The sequence below is a fragment of the Tursiops truncatus genome, chromosome 16, assembly GCF_011762595.2.
Source record: "Tursiops truncatus isolate mTurTru1 chromosome 16, mTurTru1.mat.Y, whole genome shotgun sequence".
Lineage (NCBI taxonomy): Eukaryota > Metazoa > Chordata > Mammalia > Artiodactyla > Delphinidae > Tursiops > Tursiops truncatus.
In genome coordinates, this window is record NC_047049.1 from 53868249 (window position 1) to 53882338 (window position 14090).

Below are 14090 nucleotides of genomic sequence, written 5' to 3' on the forward strand. Positions count from 1 at the left end.
CTGCGCTGTGCTTTGTAGGAATCACCAGCTGGGGGCCCAGCCAGAACTGTGGGGTGCCTAAGAACACGGGCTCTAGGGCCAGGCTGCCTGGGTTTGAGTCCTGACTCTGCCATTTCTTAGCTGTGTGACTAGGGCAAGTTACATCTCCTCTCTGAGCCTCCATTTTCTCACCTGTAAAATGGGATCATAATAGCCTTGCCTCATAGAGTTCTTACCAGGGTTGAATTTGTACTTGAAAGCTTTTAGTGTGCAGTGCATAGTACGCCCTCAAGAGATATTAGCAATTACTATTACTGTTAGAATTATTCATTGTGACCCTCAGAGATCCCATGGGAGATGCAAAGGCCTGATGTGGACTCTTCAGCTTCTGGGCAGCATGTGAGCCCCAGTTCTTTGATCATAGACAAGCAGGCAGCGAGGGGTGGTGGCTGAACCTGGGAGGAGTTGCCCTTTCTGGAATGTGCCCCCACTGAGTCATACCACCTTCAACAGTAGGGCCCAGGCAAGATCTGTACAGTGCAGGGGCCAACCCCTGCCTCTGTGCTTACCGTCTTCCTGGCCTCTGAGCAGCGCCAGGCCCCGGGAGGCAGGGCAGGGCAGCCATGTGGCTGGAGCTGGCACTCCTCCCTCGACGATGGGCCTCTGATGGCCTTGGCAGGCGGAGGGCTTCCTGTTGCTGCTGCTGCTGCGACATCCTGCCTAGTGCCCGGGGCTCGAGGGCTGGGCCAGGGGCCCGTCGGCCATCTGTCTGCTTAGAGCTGGCTGCTTCCGAAAGGCAGAGGGTCACCTGTGAGAGCTGGGCTGCTGGAGGAGGCTCAGAGTCCGTTCTCATGGCCCCAGACTGCCCTGGGAAGGCCTGGTCCCCATGCTTCCTGCCCTAATTCTCCCCGCACGTACCACACAGGGCCTAAGAGTCAGGAAACCCAGCGTATGGTACCAGCAACTGCAAGGACTGGCCTGTGACCTCAGGGAAGTCCCCGCCCTCCCTGGCTTAAGGTCCTCCATCTGTACAGTGGGCAGGCTGGCCTCCAATGCCCCAGACCTCTGTCCAGTCAGAACTGCCTCTAGGCCCAGGTCTGACTGGGGAACATGCTCTGGCTGGAGAGGCTGTTTCCCAGCTGTAAACGTTTTTTCCAGCTCAGTTCCTGAGGCCTGGCTTCCTGGCCAACTGTGGAATTACACAAAGTCCCAAATGATCAGGTGCAGATCGGGTCCAAGCTGGGGTACTTGCTCAGCCCCAGCCCAGCCCCGGTGCCTTGCATGGTTGCTGCAGGGTGATGAGACCCTGAGAGACATCTCTCCAGAGAGCTGGAGGTTGGCTAGGGCTGAAGAAGCAGCTTCTCACTCACTCACTCATTCATTCATTTATTCATTCACCATCCATCCATCCACTCATCCATCCGTCCACCTGTCCATCCATCCACTCGTCCATCCACTCATCCATCCACCCACTCATTCATCCGTCCATCCATTTATTCATTCACTCATTCATCCATCCATCCATTCATTCATTCATCACCTTGCTCATTAATCCATTCATTCATTCAACAGTTTACTGAGCATCAGTGTCATGCTCAGCACTGTGTCAGGCTCTGAGGACATGATGGTGAACATAATAGTCAGAATAGGAGACACACCTGTGTCTTGTCAATTGCCACACAGTGTGACAAACATGAAAATGGGATGACCTAGCAGGGATCTCACTCCGGTCCAGGGAGCCAGGAAGAGCTTCTGAGATGCCACAACTGAAGGAGAAGTTGGCGTGAGCCAAGGGTGTTTAACCTCTGTAATAACCTTATGAGATAGGCAGTTACTATCCCCACTTCACTGGTGAAAAAAGTGATGCTCAACAAATAAATACACAGGCAGCTTTCCTACCATTGCGCCCCAAGTAAATGGGAGAGCCAGGATGGGAGCCCTCATCTGTCTGACTCTACACGCCACTGGGTCCCTAAGTTCTTCAGGTTCTGTGGCGCTCCTGCCAGCCACGTGCTGCTGACCTTCTGTGGTGAGCAGGTCCTGACCAGGAGAGGAGTGGACAGCAGAGGGCAGCTGTCCTGGCTGTCCATTCCTGTGACTCGCTGTGCACGGTCAGTGGGTGGCCTACGCTTCTGACTCTTGGAAGAGCTCAGGATACAGCCAGGCAGCCCCTGTACCTCTGTCTGGGAGCAGCAGTCATACCTTGGTTACCTGAGGTGGGGTAGCTGCTGACCTGAGGTAACACAGCCAGCTGGGAGCTGGGAGCTGGGAGTTCCAGTCCTGGTTTGCTGTGGACAGCCCTCCCCGCTGGCTCAGCCATGGGACTCTGCTGGCCTAGCCCCCTTGGTTTCTTTCTATGGGATAAATTCACCAGAAGGCGTTGGGCAAAGGCGCGGCTGCCCCTGCCCTGCAGGCGGTCCTGGTCAAACCTGGATGCTCTGAGCAGGCCCAGAACTAGGGGACTTCCTCTTCTAGACCTCTCCTTAAGAACTGTTGAATGAATGAACGGATTAATGAGCGAGGGGATGAATGAAGGGGTGGCTGGCTGGATAGAAGGATGAATGAACGGATGAGAGAATGAACTCCTTGAGGGGAGCTGGCATTAAGCCCCACATCTCCTGGACTCAGAGAGGGCATCTCCTAACCCCAGGTGGCTGGGCAGGCCCTCAGTGGGTACCCCATTCAAAAGTATCGTGGCTTACATCCGCCTCTTGATTTCTCCCCAGGCCGGTCTCCGGGGTGCCCCACGCTGCCCTGAGTCACTCTTGGTTCCTTTCCTTGCTGACAACCAATTCTATTGACTCTACCTAGATGCCAAATTTCTTCATGCCTCACCACCTCCACTGTCACCATTCTCGTCCACACCCTCATCTTCTGTCTGCCAGATGACTAAACTGGCCTCCGAATTGGGCTTCAATTGTCTGCTTCTGCACCCCTATGCTTCCTTCTCCACACAGCCGTCAGGAGAGCATGGCACTCCCCTTTGGGGCCTGAGAGGAGACGGCCTGTGTGACCTGGTCCTGCCCACCGCCCCCACCGCCCCCATCCTCCTGGCCCACTGTGCCTCGGCACTGCTCTCTTCTCTCTCATCCCTGACTTCCTGGCTGACCAGCCTGGCTGACCACCTCCTGGCCTTTGCGTGGTGTCCCTGCTGCCTGGAATTCCCTTCCCCTGGGTGTCTTTGTGGTCTGCCCTTTTCACCTAGGTCAAGCAACATGCTCAAAGAGACCCTCCCTGACCGCGAGGCCTGGCGTTGCTCCACCCCATTCGCTCTATCCCGTTACCCTACTTTGCTTTCTCCGGAGCTCTTACTTGTTTTGTTGTCCTCCCACTACCCCAACTAGAATGTAAGCTTCAAGACAAAGGGCACTTCCTGTCTCGTCCATCCTGTATCCAGAGCCTGGGCTGGAGCTGAGAGGGTGTTCAAGGAACATCTGTCTAATGAGTGAATTTCAGGGTGCTAGAGACACCCAGTGGGAAGGGATCTTGGTCAAATTCCTCTGCATCCCTCCTCAGCCCCAGGGCTACTGGGAGCTCATTGGCCCTAAGGCAGCACCTTTCATCTCTGGGCAGCTGGGACCACTAGCCATTGTGCTTATCCAGACCTGAAATCTGTTTTCAGTGATTCCACTAGGCCCAGCTCAGTCACTGAGCCTGACCCCTCCTCTGCAGGAACTTCTATCCACTATTTGAAGAGCACGGCATGATAAAGACAGAACGGAGGACACAGCGTCCCAGGTCATAGGTTTGAGTTCCCTCTATTCCACTTCTTCATAGTCAGTTGGCAGTCGCGAAGATCTCTGACCCTTGGCCTCTCCTCCAGAAACCGTGCCCCTCAAGGCTGCACTTGGATCAGAGGAAATGCTTCCAGTGTGACCAGCCTGGGGCCTGGCACGGGGTGGTGCTTAGTAAGCATTGCTTGAGTTTGGAAAAGTCTCCATGATTCCTCACTGCTCCAGAGCATCTAGGCCCCCCTGCGCCCTCTGCCCTGGGGGACATCCTCCATATAAGAAAAAGCAGAGACCAACAGGCCAGCCCTGCTCAGGTGGGCCCTGGCTGCTGGAGGGAGGTGGGGCGTGCGTGGTGTGCCAGCCTCTCCCGTGGTGACTTCTACTGTTTTGCCTTTTGGAAACCATTGCAGTACAAGGTTGCCCAAGGTCAGTGCCTCTCTTCTGCGATTGCTTTATGAAACAGGAGAAGAGAAAGTGGGCAACGTTTCCAAGTTTTTAAGGAGCTGGCTCAGAGCCAGTCACTAGGCATCAGAGGAAGGCAGCTGCCTACACTTGGCCACATCCGGAAAGTATCTGGAAGCGGAGGAAGGAAACAGATGTTTCTTAAGGAACTACTGTGTGCCAGGGCCCATGCTAGGAGTGCTATAATAGGGAACAATGAATGCGTGCTTGGGGTGGGCCAGACATTCTTGTAAGCATTGTATGTGGATTAACTCAGTTAACGGATTTAATCCTCACTCCATCTCTGGGAATAGGCATTATGGTTCCCATTTTAAAGATGGGTTAGTGAGGCAAGGGAAAGTAAAACAATGTTTTCTGGGTCTTGCAGCCAGCGTGGATGTTCTTGAATCCCAGTCTCACAATTACCTGGAGGTGAGGATGCTTCTCACTGCTGTTTTATAACTGAGAGTTCCGAGGCTTGGAGAGTTAGGCAGTTTGTCTGAAATCACACAGCAAGAGGATGTGGCTGAGCTGGGGTCTGAACTCCAGCCTGGTGGCTGCAAGCATTGCATCCTTCCGTGCCGTGCCACTTGGCTGTTCTCCTCATCTTCTCCCCCTTCCTCTGTCCCCTGAAATGGACGGGCCAGGGAGAGTGTGGGCTGCACATGCGGTTGCTGGGAGTCTTCAAGGACCAGGAGATGGGGTGGGAGCTAGGCCAGCCCCAGAGCTGCCGTGGGCCCCTCTGGTTTCCCTGCCAATGGTACCTTGGGCTTTACGTGAACATCCGTGTTTCCAACACAGACCTAGAGAAGAAGCTGAAATCCCCAGTAAACCTTCCGTTCCCTCTTACGCTACCTTCTTTGTTATCAGAGGGGTGTCAGGAAAGACTCAGATAAAGAGCCCATGTCTGAGCCCCACCATCCCGGAGCAGACCCCCACACACCACAGGATGAAGCCAGATGGGAGAAGTTGCTGGGCTGGAGCCAGGGCCTACTTGGGGCCAAGGCATGAGTTGGCCCAGCGTGCCAGCCTGCATCCAGCCTGCAAAGCCCTCCCTGCCTGCCTCAGGGACAGTCGTGCTCTGCTCTCCCTGCCACCCTCAGAACCTACTCCCAGGAAAGGATGGGATTTCCCCCAGAATCTGGGAGCCCATGGAAGTCAAGGTCCTCATCTTCGAGACCATCCCCAAGGGCCCACTGTAGCTGTGCCGATGTAGGCAGAGGCCAACTTTGAGGGTTTGGAGAATGGGCTCTTGTCCCAGCCTTAACAATGACTGTCTCAGAAGACAGGGCAATATCCTAGGCCTTACTTTTCTCTTCTGTACAATGGGTATAATAATGTGGTTCCTCAGCCAACAGATGACCATCAGATGGGGCGATGGATAAGAAAGCACTTTGAATATGGTCAAGTCTTGGCCAGCTGCCTACAATCACTATCCTGTCCTGTAGCCCGGTGGTTTCCGAAGTATGAGTCACACTGGAACCAACTAGGATCCTAAACACGCTGAGGCCTGGCTCCTCCCCCAGGCATTCTGATTTCATCGGCGTGGGGTGCGACTGAGTCCTGGGAGATGCTAGAGCTTTCAGAGGATTCTAACGTGCGGCCACGTGAGGGAACTGCTGCGTGGCCCTTCCGTTCTGTGGTTTCACTGGATTGTCCGGTGACAAGGGAGCGTGGAGTCCACCTCAGGCCCAGAGTTTTCTCTGTTCTTTCTCTATTCCTGTCCTAATGTGGCCTGCTGAGAGTTTTGAATCCTAAACACCTGCGTTTTATGGAATGTGCCTCTGGCGGATGTCTGGGGAGCAGCGGTGCCCCGTGATTTTTGCTGGCCTCCTTCTATGGGGGGATTCTGCATTAGGGAAGGAGGAGGAGGGGTAGCCTCAGGCAGGCAGGTCTGCCCCCTACGCTCCCTGGGGGCTCTCATCTTAAAGGTCCGGTGCAGGAGAGGGGAAGGCAACAGAGCATCTCTGCGCACCTACCGCCTGCTCGGCGCTTTCCTGTGGATTAGCTTAATTAACAGGGAACGGCTTTGCCATCCAAACTCGCAGAAGAGGAAGCTGAGGCTCTGATAGGTTCCAAACTTGCCTGAGGTCTCTTGGATCACAAAAAGCAAAATGCAGTTGAACCCTGACCACCTCCTCAGCCCATGCTGCCGCAGGGAGGGGGCAGGTGCAGATGGAGGGGAGTTATCACTCACTAGAGGCAGGCAGGCTTGGGGGCGGGAGTCAGGGTTTCGGGGGCAGAGTGCATCCAAGGTCCCCTCTGCTCTTCCTCTGACCCTCCCCCTTCTCCCCTCCTTTCCTGTTCTCCAGAGCAGGGGACAGCTCTGGACGTCTGGGGCAAAGGAGAGTTATGAACAGGTGTTTCCTCTCCTAGGGTTCCGCGCTGGGGATCTCTGGGTCTATAGTTACCATCCTGCAGTGCTGACTTAACTTTCCTTGTTTTTGGAGTAATCAGGCGGGAGTCAGTGATCGGTCAGAGCGGGGACGACATCATCAGGATCTACCTCGGGCTCAGTGGCTGGGTCTTGAGAGCACCGGGAAGTCAGGGCTGCGTCAGGACCTGGGAGGGCCACGTGATGAGGTGGCCACAGGGAAGGCTCCCATCGCTGTGGAGGTCTTCAATGCCAAGCAGCAGTGATCCCACTTGAGTGGGGAGTCAGGAACGGTATTCCAGGCCCTGCTTATCCAAGTTCCCTCACTGAGTTGAAGGTGGAGTCTCTACCTCCCCCAGCCTCACTTTTCCCCATCTGTAACATAGGAGGTACCGTCAGTCACCACTCAGTCAAGTGCAGGGTATAGCCTTGTAATGAGAGCACCCAAAACATCCATCCATTCGTGCTTCCTTTCATGCATCCACCAAATCTTATGAGCTCCTTTGGGGAGGCAGCTCTGAGCAGACATTCGCACACAGAGATGGATCAGAATTAAACCTGCTTCCCAGGGCTCTCAGCCGCAGTGGGAAGGCCAGTGCTGGGGGAGAAGGAGGCCATCATTAGTGCAGCCTGGGCCACTGGGGCAGGCTTCGTAGAAGGGGCACCCTTTGAACTGGTTTGAGAGACAGGTGAGAGTTTGCCAGGGCGGTGGGGTAGAAAGGGCATCTTTAAGTACAGAGAAAGGCCGAGGCCAGTGTGGGATGGGGTATCTAGGGCCTCTTGGCTTCCTCCTTGTAGTGGCTGGAATTTGACAGTAGCCACAGATGAAGCTACTGGAGGAGGTTTCTGAGCCAAGACCCAACATGCTAACAGACCGCACTTAGGCGGCAGAATCTGCTTGACTCCGGTGGGCAGAGAGGGGCTGCGGGCAAAGCAGGGCAGGCCGGGGTGAGGGCGGGCTGCTGGGGAGAGGAGGGTGTGCTGGGTCCGTCTGCTCCCTCCAGTAAAATGGGCCTCCTGCTGACCTTCTATCTGTTTTATTCTGTGGGTCAGGAGGCCTGTCCTGCCCAGATGTGGACAGACAGGAGCTGGGAAGCACCAGCCTGGCCCTCATCATTCCCTGTTCAGCCCCTGTGGAAGGAGTGACGCTGTCATTTGCATTTCAAAACCTGTATGGCCCTGTATCTTCCCTTAATATGAGTCAATTACACCTCTGCCCCAAACCCCAGGTTGCCTGCCTGTCATTGGACTTTTATCCTGTTTGGGGTGGGGAGGAACTGCTCCCTTAAATGTCACGTTTAGCATATGCAAATGAAGATAATTGTCCTTAATGGAAGATGAACTCACCTGCTTGCTGAGAGCTACAGACAAAAGCAGGCATTGATGAAACGGCCCCGGGGTGGGCCTGGGGTCTGCTCTTCCATTTCCTGCCTCAGCCAGGGGCTCAGCTGGCCTTGCCTACCTCTCTCCACCCATCTGGAAGAGGCCAGTCCCGGAGTCTTTGCCGGTTAGACGGTAATACGTGTTGAACTTATTCTTCCATTTGACAAGTGTGGACACGGGGGCCTGGAGGTGGGAGGGACTTGCTCAAGGCCATAGGCTGAGTCAGACCTCTTGGGGGAGGAGTGGAAGCCTACAGCAGCCCAGGCTAGGGGAATCGAGGACTCGAGAGATCGGATGATTCTTTAACCAGGCAGATGGGAATGGAGAGGCAGCCAGGGGATCTAGCGCTTGCCGGGAGCATATGTCCTCAGTAGGAATGATTTCAACCTGGGAGCTGTGCTGATCTGGAGGCTGAGGGAGAGGGCTGGAGAGGGGAGGGGCTTTGGAGACCACGTCACCCACTTACCCTCAGGGCCTAGTGCCGCCACCCATTCGTGATATATTTGCCTCAAACCAAGAGTGGTGGCGGGGATGCGCTCAGAGGGCGTGGTGTGCAAATACTGTGGGAGTGTCCTCTGAGTGTATATCCCCCAAAGAGTGGGGGGTCCTCTCTGAGAATGAGCCTTGACTGGCCTCCCCTTGTCCCCTGAGCTGACCACAGGGTGAGGAATTTAAGGAGCCCTGGGCCTGGGTGGAACTTGGAGATTTGGCCTGCCCTGCTCTAAGAATCAAAGCCCCAGCCTTGTCAGCAGTTGGGACTGTACCTCATGCCTAGGTCCCATCCTGGTTCCTGCCTGGCCTTAGGGTCCTGCTTCTGACCCCTAGGGAAGTGCTGTTTTTGTGGAGTTTGAAAATCTGGACTCTAGCCCCAGCATGTCCACTTAAGCTGCTTGACCTTGAATGTTTGTCTTATCCCTTCTGAGCCTCAGTGCCCTCCCCAGTGGAGTGGATGTGACCTACCTGACTCTTTGCGGCACAAGGCGGGTAACATCAGTGGGCTCAGAGTGATGGGTGGTACACAGGAGGGACTCAGTAGAGATTTGCTTGAAAAATCACTTGCTCTATCCCCTTCCCCTTGCCTGTGGAGAGGCCTGAGTCCTGCTGTATGCACCCCCCCGCACCCCGCCAAGTGCCCATGCTCTGCTCACCAGCCCTGCCTGGCTGCCCTGGGCTGTCTCCCTCCTGTTGCCTCTTGCTGTGTCTCCCAGATGGCCAGCTTAGCCCAGCCACCTCACTGCTGGCTGACCCAGGGATGCCAGTGACCTTGGGAAAAGACATGGGAAATCTCCAGGCTCTCTTTCGCCAGGTGTTCTGACAGGGCTCAGAGAGGAACAGGAGTTTGCCCAAGGTCATATGATGAGGTCAGGGGTGAGTCAGCACATCTCCAGCTTTGATGGTCTGTGCGCTTCTGACTGTCACAGTATCCCTGTGGGACGTGGAGGGCTCAAGTGTTCCAAGAGGAAGCCACAGCCCTTGGCACCAAAGGCAGGGTGAGGATGGGGAGATGGGGCTTGGTCTGAGCAGGGAGAGTGGAAACCCAGCTCCTGGCGGCTGTCTGTCTACATTCCTGTCCCTGCTCTGGGCTCCCTGCTCTCTGTCATGGCTTCTCCAAGGCCCTGCTCCCTGGAGCTGCATAGATCAACTCCCACTGCCAAGCGTGTTCAGTGACTCAGATCAGGCCAAGGACCATGGCTGACCTTCTCCTCTGTGGGTCTAGGGATGGAGGGTGTGGGCATCAGTGGGGGCCTTCCCCACAGTGTGCTGACTAATTGTAGGATGTGCACACAGGTACAGCCAGTTTGTAGAATCTGAGTTCCAAGGTCACACGACCAGCCAGGCAAAGAACCAAGACTCCAGCCCTCTGGCCTTGGAGGCTTTCTCTGATGCTTCAGTGGATAGAGGAAGGAAGGCATGATGGCAGAGGACATACCCACCCTTCTCTCCCGATGTCCAGGCCGCAAGCACGGCTGGCTGGCTCGCAAACATTCCCGGGGCTCCAGAAGGCAAGACGCTGGCTGATGGATTCAGTGGGAGCCCTGACCTCCCCAGGGAACTTGTGGGGAGCTCCCTCCCAGCTCCAGTCTCCTCGGTCTGTCTTCGAGGCTGCCCGGAAGCCGTCTCCCTGTGATTAATGGGCATTTCCCCTCCCATGGGCCCCACGCTGGGGGATGGATGGGATATGGCTTTGGCCGTTGTGGGGAGTGCTGGGGTTTGGGGAGCCTTGGAACGTGGGCTACAGCTGTTTACTTGGCAGGGCCTTGCTCGCAGATGTGAGACTGCAGGGGTGAGTGGGGACGTGGTGGGTGGGGTGGAACCCGGAGAGAAGTCCGTGCCATTGCCCCTCCTCAGAAGGAGCCCGTTCTTGGGCCCCTGTGCTCCTGGAGAGGACTCACACCCATTGCTCTCAGAACCCGCCCCTGATGGTGGCCCAGCCGCCTCCAGCTGTTTCCAGATGTTGGTCCAGTTTCTTCTGCCCCTGCACCTCCTAGATGCTGACCCCAAGGCCCCTCTTACTCCAGCCAGTGTGGTTTTGGTTTTGGGATTGAAGCAACATTGGCCACAGGCCCCGGCTCCAATTATCTTGGGCAGTGGAATTTGGAGCCGGGAGAGGCCAGGCTTGGAAGAGTTCTTAGCTAATGGAAAGACGAACCGTGGGCTACTCCCTGCTTAGCTCATCTCAGGGGACAGGGCAGGCCCTGTATCTTCCTAGAGCATAGCCATAGGTTTCCAGGATGTGAGCTCAACACCAAGGGTGGGGGTCCATTCCCACCCCATCTGGGACACTTTTCTGTTCCTTGCCTGCCAGGTCTTTTTCAACCTGGAACAAAAAGATGTAAGGGAGGCAAGTAGGGAGGCTTCTCGAGTTACTGTCTGAGTGTGGTTCAGGTGGAGGTTAGAGAGGGTACTCAATATACTCTGTTGCTGCTGAATAATTTTGTGCTTTTTTCTTTTTCTTGACTGTGTTGGGTCTTCGTTGCTGCGCACGGGCTTTCTCTAGTTGCGGCAAGTGGGGGCTACTCCTCGTTGCAGTGCGCGGGCTTCTCATTGCGGTGGCTTCTCTTGCTGTGGAGCACGGGCTCTAGGCCTGAGGGCCTCAGTAGTTGCAGCACGTGGGCTCAGTAGTTGTGGCGCACGGGCTCTAGACTGCAGGCTCAGTAGTTGTGACACGTGGGCTTAGTTGCTCTGCGGCATGTGGGATCTTCCTGGACCAGGGATCAAACCTGTGTCCCCTGCATTGGCAGGCAGATTCTTAACCAGTGCACCACCAGGGAAGTCCTTGTGCTTGTTGATATGAGTAATTCACCTGTTCCTTCTTCTTCCATCCTTCCAAGCTCCATCCATCTCTCCATTTAATTATCCATCTTCCAGTCATTCCTTCCATCCATCCATCCATCCATCCACTCACCCATTACTTTATTTCCACACATCTCTCCATCCAAGCAGCCATCTATTCTTCCATTCACGCATGCATCCATACACACACTCCAGTTGAATGCTTGCGCTAGGTCAGGCCCTGTGCTAGTTGCTAGGATACAGAGATAAACAGTTAACCATCTCTGCTCTGAGAGCATTCCCAGTCTAGTGACCAGATATAAACACCAGTGTCTCCTCAGCAATGTCAAGTTGTAATGAATGTGAAAGTTGTTTCGTGAATCCAGAGGATTAACTGACTCCAACTCAAATGACACCTCCTCTAGGACACTTTCTCTGATCCCCCCACCATGTGACATGGGATTTTGACAGGCAGAGAAGAGGATGAAGGGCATTGCTGGCAGATGGACCAGGCTTTGCCGAGGCTAGAGCTCTGCAAGTACATAGCATGTTCAAGGGAACGCAGCATTGCGGCTGCAGGGGGCTGAGGAGTGGGGAGATGGGCTAGAGTAGAAGGAGCAGTGCTCAGGGCCAGGTGGTGGACCACCTTGGATGCCAGGTTAAGGCTCTTGAATTTCCCTGTGGTCCTCGAGGCACCGGGGAGCGGTGGGAAACAGAGGCGAGACCTGGTCAGACTTACATTTTAAGAAGGTCATCCCAGCTGCATTAGGTATTTTTGAGGTTTGCATACATGGGTTTGGATACTTCTACTTAAGACCTTAGGCAAACAAATTAATTGCTCTGTTTCCTCTTCTCCAAAATGGAGATGATGCTCTCTACCTCATTGACTTGTGTGGTGTAAATGAGACGTTACCTAAGAAGTACCTGGCACAGTTCCTGCCACATAGTAGATGCCCACTAACCACCTGATTCTGGGCTCTGCCTGGACCCAGCTGGAATGAGAGCTTGGGTCTTCTGCTACTGATTTCAACTCATGGCATGTATTTGGGCCAGTCACTTTATCTCCAAGGACCTCAATTTTCTCATCCACGAAATGGGCACAAGAGTAGCCACGTGGTAGGATTGCTGTGAGGAGTGGACCAGGTGATGAGTGTGCCTGGCAGGTTGCCTGGGCTGCAGGCAGAGTGGGGGTATCAGACTCAGAGAACCAGTGATGCCCCAGCTTGGGACTGGGGGACTGGGCCAGTGACCCTAGGTGCTCTGGCACGGGGCCATCCGAAGCTCTTCCCGCCCATGAATAGCTCCCTCATCCCCACACTGCCTCGCCCTGCCCAGCTGCTCCGAGGAGATGGCTCCCTGGCCCATGACTACAGCTGCTCATCTCCGGGCGCAGAGTGCTGAGACGAGACCCAACACGTCCATGGCTCTTGGCAGTCTGGTTTACCCAATGCTGTGGCTCTGTGCCATTCCCCCAGCTTCCGGGCTGGGGCTGCTGCCCACCACCCCTGCCAGGCTCTCCACACTGACCTCAGCTCCTGCCTGACTCTTGATCCTGCTGGGCCAGGAAAAAGTCCGAGAAAGACGTGTCCAAGAAAAGAGCCATGTCCGTAAAGGGCCCGCTCCACCTGCCCTTCTGCGGTGACCAGGAATGTGGAGCGGGAAGATCTCGTACCCACGTCCTCTCCACTTGTCACTTGGCCTGTGGGAGAGCCTCAGTTACCTCATCTGAAAAATGGGGATGATACTACTTACCTCACAGGTTCTATCTGCGGGTCAAGAAAAGACAAGGAAGAGAAAGACCTTTGTGAAGTGTCACTCATGTGTGTTCTGTGCCTAACGGCAGAGTCACCTAGTTCCTGGCCTTGTTCTCAAGGACAGTGTTGCCCTTCCGTGAGAGCAAACGGCAGGCCAGGCTGATGGCTGCAGCCGGAACAACTTCCAGAAAGAAATAAAGTGCCCTGGGGAACTAGGAACCAGGAAGGGCTCTCGAATTCCATCCCTTCTACCTAGCCCTTGCTACGCTGCACACGTACATGCTTGCACACACACAAAAGCACACTCAGGCACCCACAACTCATACATTCGCATATGACACAAATTCACAAATTTGGACGTGTCCACTTACACAACACATGGACACACAGCACCATACCCCGTGTTCACACATACCCACTCTTCTCCAGGATGTGTACACATGTTTACACACAAATGCACAGACCTGTGCCTGCACACACCTACAACCCCTTCACAAATGATGACTTTTCAGGGGTAGAAATACCCGCAGTTAATTGTGTTGACTTTGATACCCTGGAGCAGAAGGTACCAGAATAAACGTCATACTATAAAATTGCAGCACTATAGATCTGGAAAATAAGGGAGCGATGATACGAGCCCCCTCCCCCTCCCTCACCTGCTGCTGGCTCACTTGCTGGTGGGGAAATTGAAGCTCGGCGAGGCAGGGCCCAGGCCACAGGACAGCTCTGTGACCTTGGCCAAGACAGGAGTCTCACCATGGTTGTGGGCAGACCCTCTGACAGCCTGCGCCCCTCCTCCTCGTTTCTCTGCTCTGAGCACAGGAGCTGGCAGCCCCCGCGGTCGCCCAGCCCCTCACTGGGTTCTTGGCTCCTTGTTCGGGGCAGGATAGAGGTAAAACCCCTGACTTGGGGGGCATGAGTAGCCCCTGCCAGGGATGACACAGATAGTGGGCCACTTGCCAGTTGGGTTCTTCTGAGAGGACAGAAAAGCCTGGCTCTTCACCTCAGGAAGGGTGGTGTCCAGGGGCTGGTTTATCCATGGGCACCCCAAGCCCAGGGCCTATGGGTTACTGTTTTTCCAAAAATTTTTGCTACCTGAAAAAAAAAAATGATCAGCTTCAAAAAATGACTGCAAAATCAAAATTAATTGATGTT

The 14090-nt window shown here is 54.9% G+C and overlaps 2 long non-coding RNA genes across 6 annotated transcripts in view; one reads left to right on the forward strand and one right to left on the reverse strand.

Moving 5' to 3' along the window:
• Nucleotides 1-8069, reverse strand: part of LOC109550133 (uncharacterized) — a 30600-nt gene extending 22531 nt beyond the window's left edge. For both annotated transcript variants that reach the window (XR_004522655.2, XR_004522656.2), the window contains exons 1-2: nucleotides 7873-8069; nucleotides 549-6900 (exon numbers count right to left, since the gene is read on the reverse strand). This is a non-coding gene — a long non-coding RNA (uncharacterized lncRNA). The remainder of the gene's footprint in view (nucleotides 1-548; nucleotides 6901-7872) is intronic.
• LOC109550135 (uncharacterized) overlaps nucleotides 1-14090 on the forward strand; it is a 226181-nt gene that overhangs the window by 80033 nt on the left and 132058 nt on the right. The gene's annotated exons all lie outside the window — the stretch shown is intronic.